We start from the raw sequence: 8,550 nt of genomic DNA on the forward strand, positions 1-8,550 counted from the left end.
CCATTACTGAGAGAGGCATGAGGTTCACACTTGACCCTAAGTCACATAGAGCCTTCTTGAAGGTCATGGTGCCTATGGTACAATGTATGGAAAACTTCCCAGGATCTTGTCTCTTTTGAGGTAATTTCTGCCTAGACAAGTCATCCAGTTCTTTGGTGAGCAAAGGAGGTTCATCCTCCCAAGTCTCATTTCCAAATAACTTGTCATTTAGCTTCATGATTGCTCCAAGGTATTTAGCAACTTGCTCCTCAGTGACATACTCATCCTCTTCAGAGGAAGAATACTCATCAGAGCTCATGAAAGGCAGAAGTAAATCCAATGGAATCTCTATGGTCTCATTTTGAGCCTCAGATTCCCATGGTTCCTCATTGGGGAACTCATTGGAGGCTAGTGCACGCCCATTGAGGTCTTCCTCAGTGGCGTTCACTTCCTCCCTTTCCTCTCCAAATTCGGCCATGGTTATGGCTTTGCACTCTCCTTTTGGATTTTCTTCTGTATTACTTGTGAGAGTACTAGGAGGGAGTTCAGTAACTTTCTTGCTCAGCTGACCCACTTGTCCTTCCAAATTTCTGATGGAGGACCTTGTTTCATTCATGAAACTTTGAGTGGTCTTTATTAGATCAGAGACCATTGTTGCTAAGTCAGAAGTATTCTGCTCAGAACTCTCTGTCTGTTGCTGAGAAGATGATGGAAAAGGCTTGCTATTGCTAAACCTGTTTCTTCCACCGTTATTGTTATTGAAACCTTGTTGAGGTCTCTCTTGATTCTTCCATGAGAGATTTGGGTGATTTCTCCATGAAGAATTATAGGTGTTTCCATAGGGTTCTCCTAGGTAATTCACCTCTTCCATGGAAGGGTTCTCAGGATCATAAGCTTCTTCCTCAGATGAAGCATCCTTAGTACTGTTTGGTGCATTTTGCATTCCAGACAGACTTTGAGAAATCAAATTGACTTGTTGAGTCAATATCTTATTCTGAGCCAAAATGGCGTTCAGAGTGTCAATCTCAAGAACTCCTTTCTTCTGACTAGTCCCATTATTCACAGGATTCCTTTCAGAAGTGTACATGAATTGGTTATTTGCAACCATTTCAATCAATTCTTGAGCTTCTGCAGGCGTCTTCTTCAGATGAAGAGATCCTCCAGCAGAGCTATCCAAAGACATCTTGGATAGTTCAGAGAGACCATCATAGAAAATACCTATGATGCTCCATTCAGAAAGCATGTCTGAGGGACATCTTCTGATTAATTGTTTGTATCTTTCCCAAGCTTCATAGAGGGATTCTCCATCCTTCTGTCTGAAGGTTTGGACCTCCACTCTAAGCTTACTCCATCTTTGTGGTGGAAAGAATTTTGCTAAGAAGGCATTGACTAGCTTTTCCCAAGAGTCCAGGCTTTCTTTAGGTTGAGAGTCCAACCATATCCTAGCTCTGTCTCTTACAGCAAAAGGGAATAGCATCAGTCTATAGACCTCAGGGTCTACCCCATTAGTCTTGACTGTGTCACAGATTTGCAAGAATTCAGCTAAGAACTGATGAGGATCTTCCATTGGAAGTCCATGGAACTTGCAATTCTGTTGCATTAGAGAAACTAATTGAGGTTTAAGCTCAAAGTTGTTTGCTCCAATGGCAGGGATAGAGATGCTTTTCCCATAAAAATCAGGAGTAGGTGCAGTAAAGTCACCCAACACCTTCCTTGCATTATTTGCATTATTGTTGTTTTCGGCTGCCATGTCTTCTTCTTCTTTGAAGAATTCGGTCAGGTCCTCTAAAGAGAGTTGTGCCTTGGCTTCTCTTAGCTTTCTCTTCAAGGTCCTCTCGGGTTCAGGGTCAGCTTCAACAAGAATGCCTTTGTCTCTGCTCCTGCTCATAAGAAAGAGAAGAAAACAAGAAAATATGGAATCCTCTATGTTACAGTATAGAGATTCCTTGAGGTGTCAGAGGAAAAGAAAAATGAAAGACAGAGGTAGAAAATTCGAACTTATCAAAGAAGATGGAGTTCGAATTTTGCATTAAAGAATAGTGTTAGTCCATGAATAGAAGGATGTGAGAAGAAGGGAAGTAATTTTCGAAAATTTAAGTAAAAGATTTTGAAAACATTTTGAAAAACACTTAATTGATTTTCGAAAATAAGAGTGGAAAAGAAATCAAGTGATTTTTGAAAAAGATTTTGAAATTAGAAATTAAAAAGATTTGATTGAAAACTTATTTAAAAAAAAGATGTGATTGAAAAATTATGGTTTTAAAAAGATATGATTGAAAAGATATGATTTGAAAAACAATTTTAAAAGATATGATTTGAAAACAATTTTAAAAGATATGATTTTAAAAATTAATGACTTGCCTAACAAGAAAAGATATGATTCAAACATAAAACCTTCCTCAATAGAAAAGGCAAAAAATGTTCAATCAAATCATTAATTGTTAGTAAGTATCTTTGAAAAAGGAAGGAAATTAATTTTGAAAACATTTGATTGAAAAGATATGATTTGAAAAAGATTTGATTTTGAAAAACTTTGAAAACTTGAAAAAAATTGATTTGAAAAACAAAATCTTCCCCCTAGCACCATCCTGGCGTTAAACGCCCAGAATGGTATACATTCTGGCGTTTAACGCCCAAAATGCTACCTCTTTGGGCGTTAAACGCCCACCCAGGTGCCCTGGCTGGCGTTTAAACGCCAGTCTGCCTTCTTCACTGGGCATTTTTGAATGCTCAGCTTTTTCTGTATAATTCCTCTGCAGTATGTTCTGAATCTTCAATTCTCTGTATTATTGACTTGAAAAGACACAAATTAAAATTATTTTTGGATTTTTAATAATGAGGAATAATCAAAATGCAATTAAAATCAAATAACAATGCATGCAAGACACCAAACTTAGCAGTTTGTATACTTTTGACACTAACAACATGAGAATGCATATGACAAACACAAAGTACTCAAGTCAATAGAATTCAAAGATCAAAACAAGAAAATCATCAAGAACAACTTGAAGATTAATGATGACACATGCATGAATGCAGTAAGAATAGAAACATGCAATTGACACTAAACTTAAGATGAGACTCTAGACTCAAACAAGAAATATTTTTGGATTTTATGATTTTGTAAAATTTTTTTGGTTATTTTTCGAAAATTAGGTGAAAAAGAAAATAAAGGTATCAAAATTCTTAATGAGAATTCCAGGAATCATGCAATGTTAGTCTAAAGCTTTAGTCTAAAGGAATTAGACATAGCTAGCTAAGCTTCAGCAAGACATTGCATTCAAGAGCTAAATTGATGAAGAACAATCAGCTTTGGTGATGATAAGAACATCACCTTGAAACACTAGAATTCATCCTTAAAGAACTCTGAAAAAAAAATTACCTAATCTAAGCAACAAGATGAACCGTCAGTTGTCCATACACAAGAACAATCCCCGGCAACGGCGCCAAAAACTTGGTGCACGAAATTGTGATCAATACTTTTCAAAACATAAACAATCCCTAGTAATGGCTCCAAAGAATTGGTGCTCAATACCATGGCATAAACACAACTTCGCACAACTAACCAGCAAGTGCACTGGGTCGTCCAAGTAATACCTTACGCGAGTAAGGGTCGATCCCACGGAGATTGGTGGTATGAAGCAAGCTATGGTCATCTTGTAAATCTTAGTCAGGCAAACTCAAATATATATGATGATGAACGAAAATAACATAGAAGATAAAGATAGTGATACTTATGTATATCATTGGTGTAAGAGCTTCAGACAAGTGTATGAAGATGCCTTCCCTTCCGTCTCTCTGCTTTCCTACTGTCTTCATCCAATCCTTTCTTACTCCTTTCCATGGCAAGCTCGTGTAGGGTTTCACTGTTGTCAGCAGCTACCTCCCATCCGCGCAGTGAAAGCTAATGCACGCACTCTGTCACAGTACTGCCAATCACCGGTTTGGTTCCCTCCCCTACCGGAATAGAATCACTCTTTTGCGTCTGTCACTAACGCCCAGTAGGTTACAGGTTTGAAGCACGTCACAGTCATTCAATCATTGAATCCTACTCAGAATACCACAGACAAGGTTAGACCTTCCGGATTCTCTTGAATGCCGCCATCAGTTCTTGCCTATACCACGAAGACTCTGATCTCACGGAATGGCTGGCTCGTTTGTCAGGCGAGCACTCGGTTGTCAGGCGATCAACCATGCATCATGCAATCAGAAATCCAAGAGATATTCACTAAGCCTCAGATGCTTGTAGAACAAGAATGGTTGTCAGTCACCTTGTTCATGGGTGAGAATGATGATGAGTGTCACGGATCATCACATTCATCAAATTGAAGAACAAGTGATATCTTGGTAAAAGAACAAGCGGAGTTGAATAGAATAACATTAGTAATTGCATTAATACTCGAGGTACAGCAGAGCTCCACACCTTAATCTATGGTGTGTAGAAACTCCACCGTTGAAAATACATAAGAACAAATGTGATCATTGGTTTCGGCCCCAGAGAGGGAACCAGAAGAACCAAGATGAAAATACAATAGTAAAAGGTCCTATATATAGAAAACTAGTAGCCTAAGGTGTACAAAGGTGAGTAAATGACATAAAAATCCACTTCCGGGCCCACTTGGTGTGTGCTTGGGCTGAGCAATGAAGTAATTTTCGTGTAGAGACTCTTCTTGGCGTTTAACTCCCATTTTGGTGCCAGTTTGGGCGTTTAACTCCCATTTAGGTGCCAGTTCCGGCGTTTAACGCTGGGATTTCTGTAGGTGACTTTGAACGCCGGTTTGGGCCATCAAATCTTGGGCAAAGTATGGACTATCATATATTGCTGGAAAGCCCAGGATGTCTACTTTCCAACGCCGTTGAGAGCGCGCCAATTGGGCTTCTGTAGCTCCAGAAAATCCACTTCGAGTGCAGGGAGGTCAGAATCCAACAGCATCTGCAGTCCTTTTCAGTCTCTGAATCAGATTTTTGCTCAGGTCCCTCAATTTCAGCCAGAAAATACCTGAAATCACAGAAAAACACACAAACTCATAGTAAAGTCCAGAAAAGTGAATTTTAACTAAAAACTAATAAAAATATACTAAAAACTCAACTCAAACTACTAAAAACATACTAAAAACAATGCCAAAAAGTATACAAATTATCCGCTCATCACAACGCTATTAAGAACATGTCATTTGAGTCTTTGTAGCTCCAGAAATGCTCATTTGAGTGCATGGAGGTCAAATTCTGGCAGCATCTACTACGCTTTCCTTGCCTTTGAATCAGACTTTGCCAAAGCTCCTCAATTTCAGCCAGAAATTACCTGAAATTACCATATAACACAACAACTCAAAGTAGAATATAAAAAAGTGAATTTATCACTAAAACCTATGAAAACGTAATAAAACTTAAACCAAACATAAACTATTGCTTGTCCCCAAGCAACCAAATACAAAGTAGGATCAGGAAGAAGAGAAGGATACAATGGATCTCAGAGTTGTTTCAATGAAGCTCAGTTCCAATTGATGAGTGGGGCTAGTAACTATTTACTTCTGAACAGTTTTGGCATCTCACTATCCTTTGAAGCTTAGAAGTGTTGGTGTCTTTAGGAATTCAGAATCCAGATGATATTATAGACTCTCTTAGTTGAGTTTTTTTATTCTTGAACATAGCTTCTTTTAGAGCCTGGCCATGATGCTAAGCGTTTTATTTTCCTGTATTACCACCGGATAAATAAATGCCACAGACACTTGACTGGGTGAAGGGGGTGATCCGCTCATCAGAGTGTCAATCGGATGACTGAAGGGGTGATCGCGCAGAATGTACATACGGGTCCTAATCTCTGCACCTACTACATAAAACCTATGTTGTACAATGTCCTAATATATATAGGGAGGGTCCATCTCGTAAAATATAACTTCGGTATTCATCTGAAGAAGAGGAAGAAAAGGGGGTAAGAACTGGGGAGTTCTTAGTAGGGTCAGGGGTAGTTAGTTTTGTCAGGATTAGCACATTTCAAGTAATTCACAAAGAAATATACAAATGTCACAGAGTAGTATCTATTCACCACAATTTAGAGTAATAGTAAGGAAAGCATAAACACAGGAAGATGATAAGCAAGAATCTACACTGGTTTGGAATTCCACAAAATATTCCCATTGTTAGTATAGTCCAAACCGATAGTCAACTCTCGCATCAAATTAAACTTTGGTTTGTCACAAGTACAAACCCCAATAAGAATTAACCGAAGTATTTAAACTTCGGGTCATCTCACAAGGAATTACAATGAAATGAATGATTATTGGCTATGAAGGAACAAGGGGGGTTTGATTTGTAAAAGGGGCAAGAAAGTAAAGGGGGCAAGAATTTAAATGACAAGAAGAGTAAATCAAGCAAGTAACTAAAGAAAGTAAGTAATAAAGAGATACATTCATGACAAAGATTGAGAATATAGACTTTCTATCCTAGTCATACTGATGGTGTTTTTATGGAAAACAAATTTTCCAAACACATAGATCTAACCGGCAAGTATACCGGGTCGCATCAAGTAGTAATAACTCACAAGAGTGAGGTCGATCCCACAGGGATTGATGGATCAAGCAACTTTAGTGGGTGATTAGTTTAGTCAAGCTAACATTGAATGAGTTGTGTGAAGTTGAGCAACAGAATGTAAATTTGCAGGGAATTTAAATTGCAGAAAGTAAAGTGGCAGGAAACTTAAAGTGCAAGAAAAGTAGATTAACAAAATCTTAAATGACAAGAAATGTAAATTGCATCAAATGTAAAGGGGATTGGGTGCAAGAAATTTAAAGGAAAGCAATAAGCAGCACTTAGAATAATTGCAGAATAATTAAATTGCATGAAAAGTAAAAGGGATTGGGTGCTGGGAATTAAAACTTCAACAAGAAAATGTAAAGTGCAATCAAGCAAAGAAGTAAAAGATGAAGTAAGTGCAGCAGATTTAAACAGAAATAGAAAATTGCTTGAAGAAGCAACACAGAATGTAATTAAGCTCAATTGTGAAATTTAAAGAGACAATTGAAGATCTCAGGGAATCAAAGAGACTAGAAAACAAGTCTAGATCTCAATCCCTTCCTTGATCCAACAGCAAACAAGATGCAGGAAAATTAAAGATGAAAGCAATGAAGAAAACTTTGATTCAAATCACAATTCACTTGAAAGTTTGCAGAAGAAGAACAAGAGAGGTTGCAGATGGAGAATGAAAACAGAATTTCTTCCAATCTCCACCCAAGATTCAAAACAGAAAATGAAAACTAAGAGAGAGCTCTCAAATTCTAATGCTCCCTAGTGGAGCTAGCCTCTTTCTAATTGAGCTCCTATTAGAGCCGACCTCTTTCCTATTTCCGCTCTCCCTTTGAAATGAGAGTGATGCCTTTATATAGGCTTTTTACAAAATGAAAATAAAATGAAATTGAAATTAAAAACAAATTCACAAAATGAAATTCCTAATCTAGCTTCTCTGTGTGCCTTTGAGTCATGTTGAGTGGGCTTTGATTGCTTTGTATTTGAGAGAGAATGGGTCTTAGATGGCCTTGATTTAATTTGGTGAGGGATTGAATTAAATTGAATTTTGGTTGATTTTGGCCCATATGTTGCTCCCAGGAGGCTGCCCTGCCCTTGTGGAGGGCAGAGCAGGGAAATTGTGCGTGCGGCTCATTGCGTGCGAGCTTGGTGTGTGAGGATGCTGCCCTGCCCTTGTGGAGGGCAGGGCAATGTTGCCTTGGTGTGTCTTGTGCGCGCACCACGTTCCTTGACTGTGCCATGATGCGCTTGTGTGCGCCAAGCCTAAGCCTTTACTTCCTTGAAGGTCTTGTGTTCGAACCTTGTTGAAAGCACTTGAGGAGCAATTTTTTTCTTTGATTTTCCATGAAGAGCACGACATTGCCCTGCTCTCCAAGAGGGCAGGGCAGAAAATTGAGCGCTACTTTGTTTTGGGGTGAGGTTCCAGCTTCGAGCCTTGGTGGAAGCACTTTGGTTTATTTTTGGTTATTTTTGGCCCTTAAAGATGCCTTTCGTTCCTGCCTCAATTGTACGCCAAATATGGATTGCTATATATCGTTGGAAAGCTCTAAATGTCAGCTTTCCAACGCAACTGGAAGCACATCAATCGGACGTCTGTAGCTCAAGTTATAGCCCTTTGAAGTAGGCATGGTCATGCTGTGAGCGGCCAGATTTTAACTTAGCGAAAATTTGCTCCAACCTCACTTTGTTTCATCATGATTCTGCCCTGCCCTTGGCAAGGGCAGGGCAGTGTGCGTGCTGGTTGTTTTCCTCTTTAATTTGGTCATGGGCCACGCTTTTAAAAGCGTGGCCTAAGGCTCCAAAGTGTGCTCGAACTTCAAAGTGTGTCCCAAAGCTCTTTTTTTCTCCTTTTTTGTGCTTTTTTGCTTCTTTTTCTTCTTTTTTTCCTACAAGATTTATAAAATTAAAAGATCAAGAAAATATATCATTTAAGCACAAAAGCATTCAATATTTAAGCACAAATCATCAATTTCTTGTATGAAAAAGCATAGAAAATGGGTATATGATGACTTGTCATCACAACACCAAACTTAAACCTTGCTTGTCCCC

At 38.6% G+C, this 8,550-nt stretch overlaps 1 non-coding gene across 1 annotated transcript; it reads left to right on the top strand.

Annotated features, from left to right (window-relative positions):
- The first annotated feature begins 1,216 nt into the window (after positions 1–1,216).
- On the top strand, positions 1,217–1,324 carry LOC130952656 (small nucleolar RNA R71). The gene has a single exon (XR_009074833.1). It is a non-coding gene; the product is annotated as a small nucleolar RNA R71 (small nucleolar RNA).
- The last annotated feature ends 7,226 nt before the right edge of the window (positions 1,325–8,550 follow it).

The sequence above is a fragment of the Arachis stenosperma genome, chromosome 9 (assembly GCF_014773155.1).
Source record: "Arachis stenosperma cultivar V10309 chromosome 9, arast.V10309.gnm1.PFL2, whole genome shotgun sequence".
NCBI classification, from domain to species: domain Eukaryota; kingdom Viridiplantae; phylum Streptophyta; class Magnoliopsida; order Fabales; family Fabaceae; genus Arachis; species Arachis stenosperma.